This window comes from Rhineura floridana, chromosome 1 (assembly GCF_030035675.1).
Source record: "Rhineura floridana isolate rRhiFlo1 chromosome 1, rRhiFlo1.hap2, whole genome shotgun sequence".
Taxonomy (NCBI): domain Eukaryota; kingdom Metazoa; phylum Chordata; class Lepidosauria; order Squamata; family Rhineuridae; genus Rhineura; species Rhineura floridana.
Window position 1 is genome coordinate 113365658 of NC_084480.1, and position 24840 is coordinate 113390497.

General features: G+C 42.5%; 1 protein-coding gene across 16 annotated transcripts in view; it reads right to left on the reverse strand.

Annotated features, from left to right (window-relative positions):
• The window catches only part of PTPRD (protein tyrosine phosphatase receptor type D), a 2140456-nt gene that overhangs the window by 1293713 nt on the left and 821903 nt on the right, over window positions 1–24840 (reverse strand). The gene's annotated exons all lie outside the window — the stretch shown is intronic.

The window sequence follows — 24840 nt, forward strand, 5'->3', positions numbered from 1 at the left end:
TGAATGTTGGAAGATTCAGGACAGACAAAAGAAAAGTACTTATTCCCACAGAGCATAGTTAAACTATGGCATTTGCTCCAACAAGAGGCAGTGATGGCCACCAACTTGGATGGCTTCAAAAGAGGATTAGGCAGATTCATGGAACATAGGGCTCTCAAGGGCTACTGGCTATGATGGTTATGCTCTGCCCCCACAGTCGGAGGCAGTATGCTTCCGAATACCAGTTGCTGGAAACTGCAGGAGGAGAGAGTGCTCTTGGGCTCAAGTCCTGCTGGTGACATAGGCCTCTGATTGGCCACTGTGAGAATACGATGCAGGACTAGATGGGCCCTAGCCTGATCCAGTAGGCTCTTCTGATGTGCTTATGATGGAGGAGAAATTTAATTCAATTTGCTTTTACAGCTGAATCTATCAAATTTGCACTTTCCAAAACAATATGAGAACCAAAACACAGCCATCCTTCAAAATTCCCACTTACATGAATTTTGCAATGCAGTTCTCCAACCAATGTTACAAAATGCATATGTTAGGGGAAAGAGTGCAAAAATGAATATATTACTAATATACAAAAATGCATTTTTTTAGGAAAATTGCTTGCAGATATGTGTGCATTTTTCAAAACTGCATACAATAATAGGTTTATTTGGGGGAAATTTGCACTAAAATGGTGAATAATTTTCATTAGGATTTTTAAAAAAGAGACGATTTGCTTAGCACACCAGTGGGACTCATGTGCTCCTCCAGATATTGCTGGACTACAAATCCCATCATTCCTGACCACTGATCATGGGATGATGGGAACTGAGTTTCAACAAAATTTGGAACGCCACAAGTTTCTCACCTATGCATAATGCCAACACACTTAATAGAGCACCCAATGGAACCAATTCTTGCCCAAAAAGCAAGTCTTGTGTTTGGCACCAAATTTAAACAGCACCAAATATAAGCCCCCTGCAAAGAGAAAATTGTGGGTGCACTCTAAGTCATGCATTCCTGATTGTTTCCTGGCAGCTGTGACTTTATCTGTCCCACGCCTGACATAATTTAATGTCAGGTGAGTTACAGGTGACTGTGGCCAGCCAAAAACCAAACAGGGTTGCTTGGCAGTTTGGCCTGTGGACCAGAGGTTCCCATTGCTGATACAGTTAGATGACACTTCTATATAGATCTGCAACATTCCCAAATACTGTAAGCATGGACAACCATGGCAGCAAGCAGGATGAATAAGATTAATCTGTGCAGCAATTTATGGCCTACTGTTTAACACAAATATATTACTTAACAACCTGAAGGTCATCAATTGTACGGGAGGACATATATGCTGCTCTTTGTGGTGCAGAAAATCATTTGTATTGAAAGGAGAAAAGTGATTTAGAAGCCAAGGATACTTAGGGGGAAACAGAGTAGCTTCAAGTTCATGGCCGTCACTGCAGATTGGAATCTACTGATAACAGTGGCAGCGTATTAATAATCTGTCATGTAAGGCTGACATATTAGATACTGTATTCTGTTCAGCTACACAATGAAATCTAATCCATTTTATTACTTCCAGAATTGCAAACATTCTGTTTAAAGGGGTTTTGCAAGCTTAAATGTGTTTTCAAACTCATTCTTCAATATAGTTTACTGCAATATCTTCTTATCAACAAGTTGAATCCAGAAAAGTCTTATCTTGATGATACGCCAGCATATCCACAGTTCACCTAATAAGGTGAAAGTTTCAGACTAGCTTTAGGTACAAATATTGATAATGGCTGATAAAATCAGCAGCAGAGAAACAGAATGATTTTACCACCCAAAATTAATTATTGTTAACATCTCAAGCTTTAAGGAAAACATATAGCATCCTATGAAAACACACACACACAAGGGTCACAACTTTATTAATATAAAATCTTATTATTAATGGAATAGACATGAACTGTATTCGCCTGGTCACACCTTGCAGGACCAGGCCTCCAGGTACTCAGCCAGCTGTTGCTGATATCGTCCACCTGTCCCTTCCCTGGAGGGGATACATAAGCCAGTTGGCTGAGGTGGCTCCTGCTTTGCAGATTGCAAAGGTCTTGAATCATGTGCCTGGGAGAGAGGACTCAGAGCCAAGTGGGGAGACTTGAAGGGCCCCCAATCAGTGTAGTGATGGGTAGAGGGAGATATGGCATTGTGAGGAGGACTTGCCAGGTAAGGGGAACATGGCCTAGGCAGTTAATGACTGTGCCTTGTTCTGGTCCTACCCACACCGCAGGGTTGTTGGTTGCCCTATCAGCCAGCTCTCAGACCTTCGGATGCTGCACCTAAACACCACATTGGTGCACAGTAAGGTATCCCTCATTCACGATTTAATTGTGGATGAGGCAGCTGATCTGGCATGTATAACCAAGACCTTGGCGGGTGAGCAGGGAGGAGTCAGTCCCTCCCAGTTATGCCCGCCAGGGTACCTGGTTCAGCATCAGGGTAGACCTGAGGGTCGGGGATGGGGGGTTGCTGTGGTCTATAGGAGCTCCATCTCCCTCTGCTAGCACCCTGTCCATGTGACTACTAGTCTGGAGTGTTTGCACCTTGTGTTGGGTCAGCAGGACAGACTGGGGATTCTGTTGGTATACTGCCCACCCCGCTGCCCAGCAGACTCCCTAGCTGAGCTGACAGAGGTGGTCTAGGGTGTACTGTTGAGATCCCCCAGACTGCTGGTTCTGGGGGATGTCAACATCCATGCCGAGGCCACCTTATCTGGAGTGGCTCAGGATTTCATGGTCTCCATGACAACCATGGGACTGTCCCAATATGCCATTGGCCCAACACATGTAGCAGGGCATACTCTAGACTTGGTTTTTGCAACTGGACATGGAGATGGTGATCTGAATGTGGGGGGCCTTACATCAGTCCCTCTGTCATTGACAGATCACTGCTTGCTGAAGTTTAGACTTACAGCGGCTTTTCCCCTCTGCAAGGGTGGGGGACCTATTAAGTTGGTTCGCCCCCAGAGACTAATGGATCCGGATGGTTTCCAAAGGGCTCTGGGGAGTTTTCCAGCTGACAGAGCTGGCGCTCCTGTCAAAACCCTGGTTGAACTGTGGAATACAGAAATGACCCACGCAGATGATACAATTGCTGAGCGCCCTCTCCTGTGTAGAGCTTGTACGGCTCCATGCTATACCCCACAGCTGAGAGGAGATGGCTTGAGTGCAGACAGAGATGAAGTCCTGGTGGATGCAAGTACACACTGGTAAGTGCCTATGGTAAGCTGTATTTAGGGGCAGTGAGGGCAGCAAAAAAACAATATTTTGCTGCCACTATCAAATCATCAATCTTCTTCAGGTGAGGCTGTCAATGTGCTGAACTGGTGCCTGGCTGTGACAATGGACTGGATGAGGGCTAATAAACTGAGGCTCAATCCAGACAAGACTGAGATGCTGCTAGTGGGTGGTTCTTCTGACCAGGTGGTGGATGTCCAACCTGTCCTGGATGGGGCTGCACTCCCCCTGAAGGAGCAGGTCCATAGCTTAGGGGTTCTCCTAGAAACATCTCTGTCATTGGAGGCTCAGGTAGCCTCGGTGGCACGGAGTGCCTTCTACCAACTTTGGCTGGTGGCCCAGCTACGCCCCTATCTGGACAGGGTTAACTTGGCTTCAGTTGTCCATGCTCTGGTAACCTCCAAGTTAGATTACTGCAATGTACTCTATGTGGGGCTGCCTTTGAAGACGGTTTGGAAACTGCAGCTTGTTCAAAATGCAGCGGCCAGATTGGTAACAGGGACCAGACGGACCGAACATATAAAACCGATTCTGGCCCGCTTGCATTGGCTGCCTGTATGTTTCCGAGCTCGATTCAAGGTGCTGGTTTTAACCTATAAAGCCTTACATGGCTTAGGACCACAATACCTGATGGAACACCTCTCCCGACAGGAACCCACCCGTATACTATGCTCCACATCAAAGGCCCTCCTCTGGGTGCCTACTCCGGGGGAAGCTCGGAGGATGGCAACAAGGGAGAGGGCTTTCTCAGTGGTGGCCCCCAAATTATGGAATGATCTTTGTGACGAGGTGCGCCTGGTGCCAACACTGTTATCTCTTCGGCACCAGGTCAAGACTTTCCTCTTCTCCCAGGCATTTTAGCATGTGTTTTTAAATTGTTTTTTTAAGTGTTTTTAAATTAGTATATTTGTTTTTAATGTTTTAAATTGTTGTAAACCGCCCAGAGAGCTATGGGGCGGTATACAAATGTAATAAATAATAATAATAATAAATAATAATAATCTGCAATGATCTGAAGCTTTAATGTAATTTAGCAGTCCATGCATCTATGTCTCATGGGGTGAGATGGTGAAGAATCTGTCTCACAATCTTCATTTCCACATCTAGGTGATTCCACCCTGGTTTAGAGCACCAGAGCACTCACTAGTTTCACTCCTTGCTCCTCATACACATCAGGTATGGGGTGTCACCACTCCCAGAGCCCATAAGCCTTGATTGGGTGAGGCAGGCAGACCCCCATGGCTTACTAGGCCCCAAAAGTAGGTCTAAAGAAAAACATGTCTTACATCATCAAATCAATCTTTAACCTGTGTTGAAAATGACACTTATACAGCTTTCCCTCAAAACAGGGGGCATGAATTGTACTCACAAATTGTTAAACTATTCCCACACAAGCTAATTTTTTATTTTGTCCCCGATCCTTAAGCATTCCATTTTGCACATTGGCTTCCTCCTCTTTAAGATTGATTGCTTATGTCATTTGTAAAAAGATTCTCTAAATATTTGTGCATGCAGCTATAAAAATGTATACGCATATATACCAATATTCAATTTCCCCCCTCTGTTGTCTTGTTCTTTTAAATTGTGAGCCTAAGGGCAGGGGCCATCTTAGTACTGAGTTTTATAAGCCACTCTGAGAGCCTTTTTGGTGGAAGGGCAGAGTATAATTGTTATAAAAAAATTAAAATATGTTGATGCATTGTTGAAAAACTAAAAATGTAGAGGAAAGGGTGAGCATTGGAATAACTCTGTGAGACTATATAGTAGATGAGTTGTACAAGGACAGAAACAATTCCAACATCCTTTATACTTCACATATTCAGGGGAAGAGAATTAGAAGAAGAAATTAGAAATGTGTTTTTTAAAAAAAAGAATGGGAAAATATCCAGACATATTCTGCTGTTTTGACTTTCTCTCTCTCTCTGCTCTTTTATTCTATGTCTTCACAAAAGACTTCATCAAGGAGTTTCTAAACACTAGCGATGGAAGGATCTGTCCATTTTTGTTCTCTCAGTTTCTCCTTTTTCCAGTCGTACATATGGTTCCTCACAGTTCTGGTAAAACTTGTAATTCTTTTTGGAAAAAAAATCCTCATGAGAATTCTTCAGCATTTCCGTATGAATTTCTTTTGTCAAACACATTTTTGTCTGCAGTTTTGTCTAATGTAGACATTTTTGCAAGCAATTTCTCCTAGTATTAAGCATCTCTGTGTTATTTTCATAATATATTCATTTTAATGCACATTTTCCCCTAATACATGAATTATTTTTGTAAACATTGGCTGGTTGGAGAACTGCAATGTAAAATTTGAATAAGTGCGAATTTTGAAGGCTCTCATGTTTCAGAAATTGTGAATTTGATAAATTCTGCTTTAAATGTGAACTGAATCAAATTTCTCCCCCATCTCTACCAAACACTGAAACTTTTATCTGAACATTATGAGATGTCAATATTTGGATTTGACTTTGCTGAAGCCATCTGTCATTCAAGCATCCATCATTCAACCATCATCACTTCTCTCTCCCATGAAGACTTTTCTGTCTTTATTTGTTCTATTTCAGAACATGATGAGTGCAAGGGTTTGCACTGTAGTGAATTCTGTAGTGTTTTCAATTTAAGTTCTTATGGCACAATATAATAGACTTCTCTCTCTCTCTCTCTAGAGGCTGGACAATCCAGTTAGAAGGATATACTTAGTGTGGTGTCTACCTATATAGACTTAAGCAGAACTCAAGGGAAGGAACATAATGTCTTCTGGAATGAAAACAAACTTCAGGGACATAAAATACTATTGATTCTTACTGCTTATCCAAACGGAGCGGGATAATCCACAGTTTCCATATTCGGTTTGTCATCTGATAGTCCTCACTTTGCCTTTTAGTTTGCTCTTTCCCAATTAAAAAAAAATCTTTTTGCACCCGCACCTGCAGCGGTAAGATCCCTATATTCTTTTCGCTTTTTCCAAGCTCCGCCTCTAAAACCTCCCCCATCAACCAATTGGTCAGCAAAAAAATGACGTATGCTCCTCTCCCCCTTTGCAACGAAGCACAATATGGCTGTAAAGGAGTTCTCACCGCAGAAGGAAAGGAAGAAGGAGGGGGAGTCGGTTTCAGCCTGCCTCGGGAAAGCTTTGTCAATTTCATTCTACTGGCTGGGGTTTTAGTTTCAAATCATTTTGCCGAGGGAAGGAAAGGGAGAAGGAGGGTGTGTGTGACATGTTTCTTGCTTTTTTGGAGAATTAAGTGCAATTGCCAGCGTGTGTATCTCCTTAAATATCCATCCATAAAGGCAGAAAAGCACACATTCGTTTAAGCATAATATCGCAAATACAAACAAGAAAGGGTCTGCTGGTCCGTTTCACGCCTGCCTCAGAAAAGCTTTGTCAATTTCATTCTCTATGGTTCTCCAGTCTCTAAGGAGATACACACGCTGGCAATTGCACTTATTTCTCCAAGGTGTCTCAAGGTGCCTAAAGCCACTGAAGCAGGTTAAGCCATGGCACCAAATGAATAAAGTGTATCACGCCGAGGTAAAACAAATTCCCTCCACTGTTTGCAGCTTGAGACCAGCTGTGCCTGCCAGCTTTCCCCAGTGAAGGCAAGCCCGCCTAGGAGCGTGCGTGAGGGGTGGGCTGCCCGCCACTCCCTTTGGGACAATTGATAAGATTTGGGGAGGGGAGGGGAGGGGAGCTGAGGTGGCGGCGGCCGTGTGATAGGCTTTTGCCAGCAAAATGATTTGAAACAAAAAACCCAGCAGGTAGAATGAAATTGACAAAGCTTTCCGGAGGCAGGCGTGAAACTGACAGCAGCCCCGTTCTCGCTTGCTGTGCATTGCAGATCTCACCCAGAGTGGCCACCCAGTTTGCAGGCTGGCAAAAAATAAAATGCATCTGCGCAGTAGTTGCAGAACCCCCCCAACACCCCACCATTGCGATGATTGGTTCAATTTTCCCAGGCTTATTCTCACACATGTGCAAAAGTGCAGATATGTGATTGGCTGGAATGAGGAGAAGGGGCAAGGGGAAATACCCAAGAACCGCCCATCAGCTGTAAAGTCTGCGGTATTGCATCCTGTCTCCTGAAGGCACAGCGGATGTTTCCCGATTTTAAACAGCAGATCACATTTTTGCCGGTATTGCAAGGAGCGGATTTAACCCGCGAAAATGCGTAACAGCGCAAGACGTCATTTGGACGACCGAAAAATAATGAACACACACAGTGGGCGTGTTAAACATTTTGCAGTCATCTGGATGAGCCCTTATTGTCCTCAAGTCTTGTTGGAGTGGTTTTAATATAATGAATGCCACCTCTGTGCAGGCCTATTGATGTTGTTGGCTTTCCTTGATATGCTACCCAGTGCTAGATTTGGGAGAAAAAGCAGGAGGAGGATGGACTGGGGCTGGTACTTTAAGAACATAAGAACATGAGAAGAGCCTGCTGGATCAGGCCAGTGGCCCATCTAGTCCAGCATCCTGTTCTCACAGTGGCCAACCAGGTGCCTGGGGGAAGCCCGCAAGCAGGACCCGAGTGCAAGAACACTCTCCCCTCCTGAGGCTTCCAGCAACTGGTTTTCAAAAGCATGCTGCCTCTGACTAGGGTGGCACAGCACAGCCATCATGGCTAGTAGCCATTGATAGCCCTGTCCTCCATGAATTTGTCTAATCTTCTTTTAAAGCCATCCAAGCTGGTGGCCATTACTGCATCTTGTGGGAGCAAATTCCATAGTTTAACTATGTGCTAAGTAAAGAAGTACTTCCTTTTGTCTGTCCTGAATCTTCCAACATTCAGCTTCTTTGAATGTCCACGAGTTCTAGTATTATGAGAGAGGGAGAAGAACTTTTCTCTATCCACTTTCTCAATGCCATGCATAATTTTATACACTTCTATCATGTCTCCTCTGACCCGCCTTTTCTCTAAACTAAAAAGCCCCAAATGCTGCAACCTTTCCTCGTAAGGGAGTTGCTCCATCCCCTTGATCATTCTGGTTGCCCTCTTCTGAACCTTTTCCAACTCTATTATATCCTTTTTGAGATGAGGCGACCAGAACTGTACACAGTATTCCAAATGCGGCCGCACCATAGATTTATACAACGGCATTATGATATCGGCTGTTTTATTTTTAATACCTTTCCTAATTATCGCTAGCATGGAATTTGCCTTTTTCACAGCTGCCGCACACTGGGTCGACATTTTCATTGTGCTGTCCACTACAACCCTGAGGTCTCTCTCCTGGTCGGTCACCGCCAGTTCAGACCCCATGAGCGCATATGTGAAATTAAGATTTTTTGCTCCAATATGCATAATGTTAGACTTGTTTATATTGAATTGCATTGGCCATTTTTCCGCCCATTCACTCAGTTTGGAGAAGTCTTTTTGGAGCTCTTCGCAATCCCTTTTTGTTTTAACAACAATTTAGTGTTGTCAGCAAACTTGGCCACTTCACTGCTCACTCCTAATTCTAGGTCATTAATGAACAAGTTGAAAAGTACAGGTCCCAATACCGATCCTTGAGGGACTCCACTTTCTACAGCCCTCCATTGGGAGAACTGTCCGTTTATTCCTACTCTCTGTGTTCTGCTTCTTAACCAATTCCTTATCCACAAGAGGACCTCTCCTCTTATTCCATGACTGCTAAGCTTCCTCAGAAGTCTTTGCTACGGTACCTTGTCAAAAGCTTTTTGAAAGTCTAAGTACACTATGTCCACTGAATCACCTCTATCTATATGCTTGTTGACACTCTCAAAGAATTCTAATAGGTTACTAAGACAGGACTTTCCCTTGCAAAAGCCATGCTGGCTCTGCTTCAGCAAGGCTTGTTCTTCTATGTGCTTAGTTAATCTAGCTTTAATAATACTTTCTACCAGTTTTCCAGGGACAGAAGTTAAGCTAACTGGCCTGTAATTTCCGAGATCCCCTCTGGATCCCTTTTTGAAGATTGGCGTTACATTTGCCACTTTCCAGTCCTCAGGCACGGAGGAAGACCCAAGGGACAAGTTACATATTTTAGTTAGCAGATCAGCAATTTCACATTTGAGTTCTTTGAGAACTCTCGGGTGGATGCCATCCGGGCCCGGTGATTTGTCAGTTTTTATATTGTCCATTAAGCCTAGAACTTCCTCTCTCGTTACCACTATTTGTCTCAGTTCCTCAGAATCCCTTCCTGCAAATGTTAGTTCAGGTTCAGGGATCTGCCCTATATCTTCCACTGTGAAGACAGATGCAAAGAATTCATTTAGCTTCTCTGCAATCTCCTTATCGTTCTTTAGTACACCTTTGACTCCCTTATCAACCAAGGGTCCAATTGTCTCCCTAGATGGTCTCCTGCTTTGAATGTATTTATAGAATTTTTTGTTGTTGGTTTTTATGTTCTTAGCAATGTGCTCCTCAAATTCTTTTTTAGCATCCCTTATTGTCTTCTTGCATTTCTTTTGCCAGAGTTTGTGTTCTTTTTTATTTTCTTCATTTGGACAAGACTTCCATTTTCTGAAGGAAGACTTTTTGCCTCCAAGAGCTTCCTTGACTTTGCTCATTAACCATGCTGGCATCTTCTTGGCCCTGGCGGTACCTTTTCTGATCTGTGGTATGCACTCCAGTTGAGCTTCTAATATAGTGTTTTTAAACAACTTCCAAGCATTTACATGTATGTTTAATTTAATAGCACTGTGGTCACTGCTCCCAATCGGTTCAACAACACTTACATCTCGCACCAGGTCCCGGTCCCCACTGAGGATTAAGTCCAGGGTTGCCGTCCCTCTGGTCGGTTCCATGACCAACTGGTCTAGGGAATAGTCATTTAGAATATCTAGAAGCTTTGCTTCTTTGTCATGACTTGAACACATATGCGGCCAGTCTATGTCCGGGTAGTTGAAGTCACCCATTACTACCACATTTCCTAGTTTGGATGCTTCCTCAATTTCATATCTCATCTTCAGGTCTCCCTGAGCATTTTGATCAGGGGGACGATAGATCGTTCCCAGTATTAAGTCCCTCCTGGGGCATGGTATCACCACCCACAACGATTCTGTGGAGGAGTCTGCCTCTTTTGGGGTTTCGAGCTTGCTGGATTCAATGCCTTCTTTCACGTATAGAGCGACTCCGCCACCAATACGTCCTTCCCTGTCCTTCCGATATACTTTATATCCAGGGATAACCGTATCCCACTGGTTTTCTCCATTCCACCAGGTCTCCGTTATGCTCACTATATCAATGCTCTCCTCTAAGACCAAGCACTCCAGTTCTCCCATCTTGGTTCGCAGGCTCCTACCATTAGCGTACAGGCACTTGTAAGCAGTGTCTCTCTTCAAGTGTCTTTGGCACTTTTGGTTTGGCCTGTGGTAATTTTGCTCTTCTGAATTTATATCCTGTGCCCCTGCTCTCACAATGCCTACTTCTAGGCCTACCCCTTTTAAAATGTCATCATTTCTTTGGTTTTTATCCCAGGGGGGAGGTTTATTCCGAACCGGACCTTTCTCAGCTCCTGTCGGGTTTTCCCCCTCAGTCAGTTTAAAAGCTGCTCTGCTACCTTTTTAATTTTAAGTGCCAGCAGTCTGGTTCCATTCTGGTTCAAGTGGAGCCCGTCCCTTTTGTACAGGCCCGGCTTGTCCCAAAATGTTCCCCAGTGCCTAACAAATCCGAACCCTTCCACCCGACACCATCGTCTCATCCACGCATTGAGACTGCGAAGCTGGGCCTGTCTGGCTGGTCCTGCGCGTGGAACTGGTAGCATTTCAGAGAAAGTAATTTCCTGAAAGTAATTCCTTCTGAGTAACACTGTCCTAATTTTAGGTAGTTTGGACTGGCTGGTTTTACTCAGTGCTGAAGGTTACATGGCTGTATGCAAGCTCAGAAGCCCTTTTCTCCCTAGCCAGCCAGAAAAATAGGGGAGAAAAGTCCAAGCAAATACAAGTTATAACTGGGATGAGCCAGTTGTTATTGAAAAGCATCCTGTTTTCTGTGGCTGCGTCCCGATAAGAACTCTGGCTCAGATTAGGACCTGTTTCTATCACAATAGTTATGCCAACCTCCCCTTTCCAGCCATTGAACATGTGGGCAGATGGGAGAAATGCTGGCAGTATCTCTGTCAGCAGAGCCCAGTGGAAAGCCATGAAACAGGGCATTCCAAGGCATGGAGGTGTCTCAGCTGGCCCAAGATCCAGTGAATCCCAAACTAGTCTCTCTGCCATCAGGCAACAGCAAGGGGCCCAATCTGGATCTGACTGTTTCACAAAGCCTGGAGCTGGCACGGGGATTGGGCCTGATTGTCCTGCCCCCCTTTTCCACCATGGCTGTTGTGAGCATCTGGTGGCTCTGCCACTTTGCAAAACCCCCTGGAGGTGGGATTAGATTCAGATTGCAGCCTTAGATTACCAGAACACCTTGCTGCTCTGGTTTATAAAGGAATCCAAGCCTATGCAGATATGGAACTGTGAGGCAGACTCGTGAACAATAAGGATTCAGATCATACACATGCCATTGTTAAATTTAAGCCATGTGAATCTGTAAAGTTGCCTTTGATACTCGTGGCCCCTTTTTACTGCAGTGGTACATAGCCCTTTGTCCCACGGTAATGTCTGGATGTCAGAATCACATGGGTGGGGCTAATTCTATGGGTCCTTCCCAGTAAATCATTAACTGGAAGGGAAGGTGATGAATAGTTGGGAAGACCCTCATGGTTGGCCCAGTCCATATGGTTTTCCCAAGTCTAACACATTTCTGTGATAGAGTATATGAAGCCATGGAAAGGTGTCCTGCTGTGTTAATGTGTGAAGAAATGCTATATCATGAATTACTTTTAGAATTAAACAAACCCCACCTAAAATATCTAAATTAAAAAATCACATTTGTTATAAAATATATTTCTTGATGTAACTTTTCTTGATTTCAAGTTGCCTGAGATAAAGCTTCTGATGACTGAAACTTACTGTAGGAAGAACTGAGAGTAAAAATTTTTAATTGTGTTTTTAAATTGTTTTTTGTGCTTTAAAATTTGTATATTTTTAATGTTTTAAATTGCTGTAAACCGCCCAGAGAGCTTCGGCTATGGGGCGGTATATAAATAAATAAATAAATGGGCAATTCTAGAGCCAGACCCAACGTTTTCTCCAAAAGAGCTCTTTGATCTCAGTTGTGATGTTAATATATTTCATTAGTATTATAGTGGTACATCTGGAAAAGTAGTTGCATAATATTATATGCAAGGGTGAATGGAGTAGCAAGACTATCAAAGATAGTTTTTCAAAGGTAATATTTTTAGCTGTCATACGTAAATGTTATGTTAAACCATTTGAATGAGCAAGCTCCATGCTGATTTTATATCTTTTTATTCTTCCGCAGTTTTCTGAAAACAAGATGGAACCCCCAAAACCTTATAAGAAAGGGGGGGAAATTGATCACCTTCTTCAAGGGCTCTCCAATCTATCACAGCTAATCCTACAGGGAAGAAGATTGCCTGTGGAAAAAGAAGAGGTGGCCTAGGTTGTCTCACTTTACAAGTCTTAGGGGCAAAATGGTCTCAGTTCTTCATTGATTTGGAATATGAATCAAGAATGGGCAGGAAGTGGTGCAAAACAAGTTATATTGCTTAGGGGAAGAGAAAGCAGCTGCTGGAGTACAATGACACGGGCAACTAAACTGGGCATTGGTGCATCCTCTCTCCTGTGTGGGAAAGGAAATGTACTAAGTGCCTGGGTGGCAAGTCAGCTTGGTTGAAGCATGTGTATCAGAGGCAGTATGGGTGATCATAAGAACATAAGCAGTGCCCTGTTGCATCAGACCAAAGACCTATCTAGTCAGCATTCTGTTATCACAGTTGCCACTCAGATTTTTCTGGGGCACCCACAATCAGGATATGAGCACAATAGCAACTAGTATTTGTTGGAATAAGCAACCTTGCATATTCCCCCTGTAAAAAGGGAGATGTTCCTTCTAACTAATATTTGGGGAATATCTCTATGTATCTGTTTACAGTGATGTAACTCCCAAAAGGGTAGGGTTACCTGGTTTCCTCCTCCTTTGGGGATATTGTAGATTCCTGGATATCCACTATTACTGAGCTTTATCCTTTAGCAGAGGCTGCATGCCAGATGCTTTCCATGAGCATAATCACCAAAGACTGAAAAATGGACTGAGACTACAGATTATTTCTGTCTAAACTACAGCCTATGTTTTTCTAAACATATGAAGGTCATGAGTAAACATTCTTTATCTCTTTTTACCTAAGAAGATTCTGTCTATGAGTTATTTGACTAGCTAGTATGTCGGAGGGAAAGATGGGCTGGTTAATTCTCAAAATCTGCTGTTGTTACTAAATACTTCTGCTAGAAAATAGAACTACATAATGTTCCTAATTTTTCATTGGTTTTAAAAACAAAAAACCATACAATATTCAGAGGCTGATACTGGAGGTAATATATAGCCATCATTCATGACAGGTATCCATTGCTAGCTTTGTCCTCCATGAATTTGACTAATCCCCCTTTAAAGCTGCCCAGGTTTGTGGCCATCACAACATTCCACAGGTCAGTTATGTGGTTTCACTCATCATAGGGGAGAATGAAACTCTGGTAGTGTGGTAAAGGAGGAAAATGTACAGCTTTTGGTCCAATCTTGGTGAGAATAAACTTGGCAAAATATCCAACCTTGAACGGATTAGCAAGATTCAATGAATGTTGGGCCTATCAAACAATAATTTCTTGATGCTAAGAGAGTTTGGGTGGATAGAGTATCTAGTTCAGTTTGTGATGGGCAAAACCCTGTTGGATTAGAAAGGGTGAGGAGAAGAGTAAATGGGAACAAGACTGTTGTTTGGCATAGCAGTTAAAAGTTGGGTATAACCTTTTTGAAGCCCTGTCTGCTTAGAGGTAATAGTGTTCACCACACTGTGAAAAATGTGAAAGTGGCAGCGAGATAGTGAATTTACAGAGAGGAAAAAGCCATGCCTTACTGATCCTTTGTACAGAAGGCCCAGTATGGGCATGAAGAAAACCATAATTAAGGGGACTATGGCTCAGAAGCACCATCTTGGAAAAATGAGGGATAGCAGAACATTCACAAGTAGGGGTGTATTGTTTCCCCCCATGTTATTTTAGTATTTCACTGGCTTGCTGTGTCCTTAATTCCACTTTCGTGATTGTGGTTGAACTAGGAGAATTTATAAAATTAACTCAGGAATTCTAATTTTCCTTTCTATGTGCCCCATGTAATTTCCCCAACGATAAAACACTGCAAAAAAACATTATTTATGTGATCATACAGTTGTACAATATTTGCTGTGTTTGATGTTTTACTGATGTGCACATGCAGTTCTGTCCATTGGTAAAACACTTTCACTCCAAATCTTGATACAGCCCTATATATGGTCAGTTTAAAACTGCATTTTTTTGCATACACGTGTACATAAAGAACGAAGAGTCTTGTGGAAAACAAATTTACTGTGGTTTAATATTTTGTGTGCTAGAATCCACTCGATCAGACACAAGAAGAGTTATCCTAAGTTGGGGTATGTGTGTGTGTGTGTGTGGTTGTTCATCGTTGTAGAGGAGGAAATAATGTAGATAGTGCACTCAGAAGAAAATAAAATCCAGAGTACTGATTGAGACAATTACATTAAATCTTAAATGTATGCATATAATGTTGTTACAGTAACCAGTCACAAAACTGTGCTGATAACACAGGCATCTTAGCATTGTTAAGTTGATTAAGGCATGCAAATGATAACAGAACAGCTATTTTTATAAGGAGGATATGAGATAATGGAATTTGCTCCCACAAGATGCAGTAATGGCCACCAGCTTCGATGGCTTTAAAAGAAGATTAGACAAATTCATGGAGGACAGGGCTATCAATGGCTACTAGCCGTGATGGCTGTGCTCTGCCACCCTAGTCAGAGACAGCATGCTTCTGAAAACCAGTTGCCGGAAGCCTCAGGAGGGGAGAGTGTTCTTGCACTCGGGTCCTGCTTGCGGGCTTCCCCCAGGCACCTGGTTGGCCACTGTGAGAACAGGATGCTGGACTAGATGGGCCACTGGCCTGATCCAGCAGGCTCTTCTTAAGTTCTTATGTTCTTATGTAATTGTACAAAAAAGGACAATTTTACTAATTAATATGCTACAAATTATACAGAATCTCAACTTGACAAGAAAATTTTATCATTCATCTATTTCTGTCCAAAGTTTTGCTACATTTTAAATATAAATGAAAACTACAGTAAAGGATACTCATATACTCAGCTATTACAATGAGCCCCCTGGGAATTTGAGAATACTAGGTTATACCAGCATAATTTTTAACCTTCCTTTTATTGTTTTGTAGATTAAAACACAAACACATAAGCAAGCAGACACCCCACTATGAGAAAAGTAATTCTTATCCAAGCATAAAGTTTTAATTTAATAGAGTTGATGAGACAGAACACTTCACAATCTCATATACAGCAGATGCCTCTTGAGACCAAAAAAACAAAACTATGGCATATGGGATACATACATCTTAAAAATAACAGTAGTGAACTAATATATCTTTTCAAATGATTATTGTGGATATATTGGCTGAGATTTGTTGGGCTGATTGAATTGGGGATGGGGATGGTGGCAGCGACCAAGGAATAATCATAAGACAAAGTAGGTAAAGACCACAGGCAAATTCATTTTGTTCAGACTTTCATGCTTTCGTGGCCAGTTCATGGACTATCACAACTTTGTATAGACCCCACATTCTAAAAACGAAGCTCCCTTTCCTCCAGTCTGCTCTCTTTGTGGGGTCCTACTGTTCCTCAAATCATGCCAAGGAAGCATATCTGGAATGAGTTGCTGAGGCTAGAGCCAAGACACATTGAGCTATAAGTGCTAGCTTAACTAGGTCCTAATTACTTAATTTCCACATTTAGTCTCATATTCTTTCTCCAGAGTTGTTTGACAAGGCTAATGTTAAGGCCGAGTTAAGCAGCAGAGCGAGAAGAGCGTAAGTAGCACCCATTTATTTCATTATTTAATTGAATTAAAACAGCTCAGAGTAATAAGTAATAAGGGCAGCCTAGGGTGACCCTGAGCTAGGAGCCAAATCCTGAAAGAACCTATATCTTAGGAGACAGATCCTAGAGGTAGGAAGCCTATAGAAAGCTAATTTTCAACACCACCCTAGCAGGAAAGCTTCAGGGGACACTGTAAACAAGGCTAAATTCTAGTTGGAGAGAAGGGGAAAAAGGAAATTCCATACAGGGAGAGAGTCAGCTCAGTCTTTGCTAAAAAGGGCAGCTTTAGCCTTCCTTAAACACAACCACAAGCTCTGTTTCCCTAGGTTAAAAAAAGGTCAGGCTGTTCTAGGTGGGAAAACAAAAAAGATTCACCTGGCAGTCTCAGCCCCCTGTTTAGATTGAAAGCAGCCAAAAGCTAGTCTAGTTTGTCCAGGCCAGAGTGCAAGGCACCACTTAAAACTACAGGGGAACTTGCACTGATGAAAGTGGTTGTTGTCAGCAAATAAAATAAAAATAGAGTAAAAGCTAGTTAACCTTTCTTAGCACCACTAGTCAAAGTCCTTAAACAGTCCCGCCTCAAGGAAGGAAGCCTGAGATAATCCTAAGGAGTTAAGCCCCAGCTGACAGTTGAGCCATCAGCCTCAATTAACACATCATTGGCTGGCAGCAGTAGCTGGGAGGGACCAGCCACACATATAAATTCAGAGCACCCTAGCGAGGGAGCCCCCAGCTGACAAAGCGTCAAGAAGAGTTAAGTAGCAGAGCGAGTTTGGCAGCAGGGCGAGGAGGACAGGGCCCCCCACTCTGCCTGTCTGTTCCCTGACCTCAACTAAACTGCAGTCCCCAACCCATTAACTTAATAAACCTTAAACAAAACTATGCAGGTAGGAAGCCAGCAGGGGTGTGGGTGCTTTCCAGTGTTTTGCACTGCCTGCAGCATGTATGACTATCTGCCTGTTGGACAGAAGTTGTGGGTGTGCTCTCAGTGCAATGAGCTCCTGGCTCTCCAGGAATGACTTCATTTCCTTGAGGCCAAGGTGGCTGACCTGGAAAAGCTGAGAGAGGCAGAGAGGTGTGTGGATGAGGCCTTCAGGCACATTATAGCTGTGTCCCGCTCCAAGGATGATAGCTGTCCTGCTATCATGGAGAATGATGGTCTCGGGGAAGGAGAGCATCCAGCCAAGGAAGAGGGAAATGATCCCTTAGAAGGGACCCATTCCTTGGGGGATGAGCAGCTATCCTCTCGTGCTGAGCATATATCTCCGGGGGGTGGAGGGATCCTTGTAGTGGGCGATTCAATCCTTAGGAACATAGATAGTGGGGTGTGTGATGGGCGTGTAGATCGCAAGGTGATTTGCCTGCCTGGTGCGAAGGTTGCAGATATCGCCTATCGTTTAGATAGTTTGGTAGACAGTGCTGGGAAGAGTCAGTGGTCATGGTGCACATTGGCACCAATGACATGGGGAAATGCAGCCATGAGGTCCTGGAAGCAAAATTTAGGTTGCTAGGTAGGATGCTGAAAGCCAGGACCTCCAAGGTGGTTTTCTCTGAAATGCTACCAGTTCCATGCGCAGGACCAGCCAGACAGGCACAGCTTTGTAGTCTCAATGCATGGATGAGACGATGGTGTCAGGAGGAGGGATTTGGATTTATTAGACACTGGGGAACATTTTGGGATAAGCCAGGCCTGTACAAAAGGGACGGGCTCCACTTGAACCAGAATGGAACCAGACTGCTGGCACTTAAAATTAAAAAGGTGGCAGAGCAGCTTTTAAACTGACTGAGGGGAGAAACCCAACAGGAGCTGAGGAAGGTCCGGTTTGGAATAAACCTCCCCCCTGGGATAAAGACCAAAGAAATGATGAAATTTTAAAAGGGGTAGGCCTAGAAGTAGGCATTGTGAGAGCAAGGGTACAGGATATCAATTCAGAAGGGCAAAATTACCACAGGCCAAACCAAAAGTGCCAAAGACACTTGAAGAGAGACACTGCTTACAAGTGTCTGTATGCTAATGCTAGGAATCTCCGAACCAAGTTGGGAGAACTGGAGTGCTTAGTCTTAGAGGAGAGCATTGATATAGTGAGCATAATGGAGACCTGGTGAAATGGAGAAAACCAGTGGGATACGGTTATTCCTGGATATAAACTATATCGGAAGGACAGGGAAGGACATATTGATGGTGATGTCGCTCTATACGTGAAAGAAGGCATTGAATCCAGCAAGCTCGAAACCCCAAAAGAGGCAGACTCCTCCACAGAATCATTGTGGGTGGTGATACCATGCCCCAGGAATGATTTAATACTGGGAACGATCTATGATCCCTCTGATCAAAATGCTCAGGGAGACCTTGAGATGAGATATGAAACTGAGGAAGCATCCAAACTAGGAAATGTGGTAGTAATGGGTGACTTCAACTACCCACACATAGACTGGCCGCATATGTGTTCCAGTCATGACAAAGAAGCAAAATTTCTAGATATTCTAAATGACTATGCCCTAGACCAGTTGGTCATGGAACCGACCAGAGGAACGGCAACCCTGGACTTAATCCTCAGTGGGGACTGGGACCTGGTGCGAGATGTAAGTGTTGTTGAACCGATTGGGAGCAGTGACCATAGTGCTATTAAATTAAACATACATGTAAATGGCCAATTGCCAAGAAAATCCAACACAGTCACATTTGACTTCAAAAGAGGAAACTTCACAAAAATGAGGGGATCGGTAAAAAGAAAGCTGAAAAACAAAATCCAGAGGGTCACATCACTCGAAAATGCTTGGAAGTTGTTTAAAAACACTATATTAGAAGCTCAACTGGAGTGCATACCGCAGATCAGAAAAGGTACCACCAGGGCCAAGAAGATGCCAGCATGGTTAATGAGCAAAGTCAAGGAAGCTCTTAGAGGCTAAAAGTCTTCCTTCAGAAAATGAAAGTCTTGTCTGAATGAAGAAAATAAAAAGGAAAACAAACTGGCAAAAGAAATGCAAGAAGACAATAAGGGATGCTAAAAAAGAATTTGAGGAGCACATTGCTAAGAACATAAAAACCAACAACAAAAAATTCTATAAATATTTTCAAAGCAGGAGACCATCTGGGGAGGCGATTGGACCCTTGGATGATAAGGGAGTCAAAGGTGTACTAAAGAACGATAAGGAGATTGCAGAGAAGCTAAATGAATTCTTTGCATCTGTCTTCACAGTGGAAGATATAGGGCAGATCCCTGAACCTGAACTAACATTTGCAGGAAGGGATTCTGAGGAACTGAGACAAATAGTGGTAATGAGAGAGGAAGTTCTAGGCTGAATAGACAATATAAAAACTGACAAATCACCGGGCCCGGATGGCATCCACCTGAGAGTTCTCAAAGAACTCAAATGTGAAATTGCTGATCTGTTAACTAAAATATGTAACTTGTCCCTCAGGTCCTCCTCCGTGCCTGAGGACTGGAAAGTGGCAAATGTAACACCAATCTTCAAAAAGGGATCCAGAGGGGATCCCGGAAATTACAGGCCAGTTAGCTTAACTTCTGTCCCTGGAAAACTGGTAGAAAGTATTATTAAAGCTAGATTAACTAAGCACATAGAAGAACAAGCCTTGCTGAAGCAGAGCCAGCATGGCTTTTGCAAGGGAAAGTCCTGTCTTAGTAACCTATTAGAATTCTTTGAGAGTGTCAACAAGCATATAGATAGAGGTGATTCAGTGGACATAGTGTACTTAGACTTTCAAAAAGCTTTTGACAAGGTACCGTAGCAAAGACTTCTGAGGAAGCTTAGCAGTCATGGAATAAGAGGAAAGGTCCTCTTGTGGATAAGGAATTGGTTAAGAAGCAGAAAGCAGAGAGTAGGAATAAATGCACAGTTCTCCCAATGGAGGGCTGTAGAAAGTGGAGTCCCTCAAGGATCAGTATTGGGACCTATACTTTTCAACTTGTTCATTAATGACCTAGAATTAGGAGTGAGCAGTGAAGTGGCCATGTTTGCTGATGACACTAAATTGTTCAGGGTTGTTAAAACAAAAAGGGATTGCGAAGACCTCCAAAAAGACCTGTTCAAACTGAGTGAAATGGCAGAAAAATGGCAAATGCAATTCAATATAAAGAAGTGTAAAATTATGCATATTGGAGCAAAAAATCTTAATTTCACATATACGCTCCTGGTTTCTGAACTGGCGGTGACCGACCAGGAGAGAGGCCTCGGGGTTGTAGTGGACAGCACAATGAAAATGCCAACCCAGTGTGCGGCAGCTGTGAAAAAGGCAAATTCCATGCTAGCGATAATTAGGAAAGGTATTGAAAATAAAACAGCCGACATCATAATGCCGTTGTATAAATCTATGGTGCGGCCGCATTTGGAATACTGTGTACAGTTCTGGTCACCTCATCTCAAAAAGGATATTATAGATTTGGAAGGTTCAGAAGAGGGCAACCAGAATGATCAAGGGGATGGAGCGACTCCCTTACGAGGAAAGGTTGCAGCATTTGGGGCTTTTTAGTTTAGAGAAAAGGCGGGTCAGAGGAGACATGATAGAAGTGTATAAAATTATGCATGGCATTGAGAAAGTGGACGGAGAAAAGTTTTTCTCCCTCTCTCATAATACTAGAACTCGTGGACATTCAAAGAAGCTGAATGTTGGAAGATTCAGGACAGACAAAAGGAAGTACTTCTTGACTCAGCGCATAGTTAAACTATGAAATTTGCTCCCACAAGACACAGTAACGGCCACCAGCTTCGATGGCTTTAAAAGAAGATTAGACAAATTCATGGAGGACAGGGCTACTAGCCATGATGGCTGTGCTGTGCCACCCTAGTCAGAGGCAGTATGTTTCTGAAAACCAGTTGCCGGAAGCCTCAGGAGGGGAAAGTGTTCTTGCACTCGGGTCCTGCTTGCGGGCTTCCCCCAGGCACCTGATTGGCTACTGTGAGAACAGGATGCTGGACTAGATGGGCCACTGGCCTGATCCAGCAGGCTCTTCTTATGTTCTTATGTTTTGCCTGTTGAAGCAATTGTAATGTGCTGTGCTACTTGCTGTATGATTTTGAATTGTTTTTATTGCTTTTTTCTTAGAGGACGGCAATGGTAAACCACCTCTGAATACTGCTTACCATGAAAACCCTATTCATAGGGTCGCCATAAGTCTGGATCGACTTGAAGGCAGTCCATTTTCTTTCTTATATATTGTATTTTATTGTATTACAATTTCCATTTCGTACAATTCAATCTGTAATACCCTAAAATACAATATAAGAAATAAAAGAAGCAATAAAAACACAATTAAAATCAGTATGAATATATGACGCAGACAAGTAATGGACCACCTGAATGAAGTTTGTGGACCACTGGTGTCCATGGACAACAGTCTGGAAATCCCTGAACTAGGTAATCCTTTGGGTGTAGGGCAAAGGGGAAGAACAACTGGAGACTGGAAAACTCAATAAGAAGACAAATTTACATATACTTAGTAAAGTATGGCATAGTATAATATAGTATAGTTTAGTTTACATCAGAATACACCAACCAGCATGATTAGGAACCTAGTTTTTTTGGGGAAAGATAAAGAATGAGACAGCATCAAAAATGGTATTTACCAATGAAAACCTCAGATGGAGAACAGTCAGAATTCCTGGCTTAAACTGCTGGCACACTGTGTTACAGCATGTAACACCTTATTATCCTTAACGGGTAACATTAATTTGGTTTATATTAGTTGAAGCATGCAGTTATATGCTTATTTACTTGGGAGTTTATCCTACTGAATTCAGTGTGTCTTACTTCTGACCAACCACACACAGGATTAGGTGAAAATAAATAAATAAAACACATGAAATTGAGTCAATACATAGATATACTGTTATATGCAGCAGAAAAATAATTTATTATAAATCTATAAATTCTAGTAAATTATTCTATTTTTACCACTAATTCTAATGCTGAAGAGGCACTTCTTTACTGTAGCCTCTGACACCTGAGACGTATAATTTTAGGACCCACTCTACTTTTGTGCTTGTAAGTTGTTTTTAAATTGTTTTAAAGGGCAGGTAATGATAATTATAATAATTAATTAATTAATTAATAATAATAATACAACCAATTATTCTTAAATTAAAATAAATAAATAAATAAAATAAAACTCAAATCACTATTGGCAGGTCTGAAAGATTTATTGCTAGTCTTCTCCTTGTCTGTAATACACCAACTATACAGTATTTTATTTTATTTTATTTTTTTACTATATAACCAGGGCCAGCGCCAGGCATGACTGGGCCCTTTGGCACCAGACTGCCCTAGATGCACGGCTCTTGCCTGTTCCACCTACCTCTTTCCTGTCTTCTGCTGCTGTGCGCGCTGCACATGCAGGGCTACCATCAACCAAGATGGCGGCGGAGGCTTCTCTAAGGGGCTGATGCCACCACCACCACCTTGGTTGATGGCACACATTTGCAGTACACTATGTATGTGCACATGCTTGCCATCAACCAAGATGGTGGTAGGGGCATCAGCCCCTGAAAGAAGCCTCCGCCGCCATCTTAGTCAATGGTAGCCCTGCGCACGCAGTGCACACAGCAGGAGAAGACAGGAGAGAGGTAGGTGGAGCAAGCAAATGGGCGGGTGGCCTGGAAGCTCTGTCCCTGCAATCCTGCCATGGATCAGGGAAGGGGAGTGCTATTTTCCCACCCTAATGAGGCCACAGTGCCGTCTGCCCTTTGGCACTGGCCCTTTATAAAACTTACACTTGCTTGAGTAATGATGCCTGTAAGGCTTTCCTGAATTTTTCCAGGTCACACAAAAAGCTCCTTCTTGGCTATTTGAATTTGAATTTCTGGAACTATCTTTTGCTGCATAGACTCATCATTTAATGCTGTGCTAGAAGAAGCTAATCTTTCTGACATTATCAAGTACTTCCATTTAAAGTTTATATAATTCAATTAGTTTTGTTCCATTTAAACATCTCTTTCCTTGCTAGACTACATAAAATTAAATTTTCAAAACCTTTTCATTTCAACCCTATCCTATAATCTAGGGATTAACCTAATACAGTTATTCTATGTACCATTTTATTATAAAGAGAGAACTCTGAGCAGTGAAATTGAAACTACAGAATGTCAAGTACATCTGGTTTTAAAAAACTACCTTGGCAAGCAGATAGTTCTGACTTTGATGAGCACCCTATGAAACTAAATCATTTTGCAGTCATTAGCAATGACTCCAGAAAACAATAACACCTTGTATGGCTTTCAGTGAATTTCCTAGAAAATGTATGCACATTTGGTTTTCACTCAAAACTGCACAGCACTGTATGCTCATTTTTCATATAAACATTCCTATTTCATCTTGGTTTCTAAGTATCATTAAATTCCACTATACCATCATCAAAACATAACATCTTGTTAATGCATCAGTTTGTTCCCTTCCATTGCCAAAGTAGTGCAGTGTCCAAGTGCTCCAGCCACCCATCTGAAAGTGAGTAGGCCCATAGCCCTTATTGTGATCCTTATGAGCCTCAGCCCCTATGACCAATGGTCAGGAATAATGGGAACTGTAGTCCAACATAATCTGGAGGGCCACAAAGTTCCCTATCCCTGTTCCATACCATAAGAGTGGATGACAAAAATATCATTTCCTCTCAGGAACTCAAATGCTGCTGGTCCTAGGGCAGAGCAATCATGAAGACTGAGCCACCAGGTAAGCCACATTTAGTTCACATGAAGTTGCCTCAACAAGTTTGGGCTTTCTCTTACTTCCCTGATGCTTGGTACAACTGTTTCCCTTTCAGGTGGTGGAAGTAGTGATAATCTGTCTTCACTGGAGTGCAGAGCAAACTCTTGACACTCTTATAATCTAACAAAATTCTCCACCTTAATATGTAAAAGTAAGATATTTTAACTGAAAAGGCAAGATGTGTACGTTCAGGGTCAGCTGGGCAAAGTAAAGATTTTCTAGATGAAATGTACATGTTTATAGAAAACGCTTAGTTTTTGCAGCCTCTTCCAGAGGTGTTTCTTGAATGGAACTGTATGCATGGCTGTAAACAGTTGCATTTTCCAGTGGACGGGGTGGTGAGGCATATCACTTTTTCTGGAATACATTTGATACTGCTGTTTTCACACAATCAACAAAACTACAAAATAGAGCTGACAGGCTGGTTCTCCTGGGCTTCGGTTTCTGCTCTTTGGGGGGTTTGTTGTCTGCCCAAATGTGCTGTACATGACAGCTAATTTGTGTAATACAAATGATGTTACCTTATAAGCTTTATCTCAGTGGAATGCTAACTAGAGCATCTCTTTGTATAAACAAGCACTTGAGTTTATTACCCGTAATCCTATCAAACAATCTTAAACACTGCAGTACATTCCGGAAACAGTGTTAAGGTTATCAATCCAACTTTAACACTTACTATTTTGACTGTTAAATTACAACAGACTGCAATTTATTATGAATATATCCTCTTGAATTTAGAAGGACTTCTTCCATGAAAAAATGCAGTATAGGATATCCGAAAATCACTGTTCCAGATAGGTTTAGTGCTGCCATTTGTGTGTATGTGTGTTCACTGGAATATGTTCCAAGAACAGTCCCAACAACATCCCCCTAATTTTTATTTTCAGTGAAATGGTCATGTGTCTT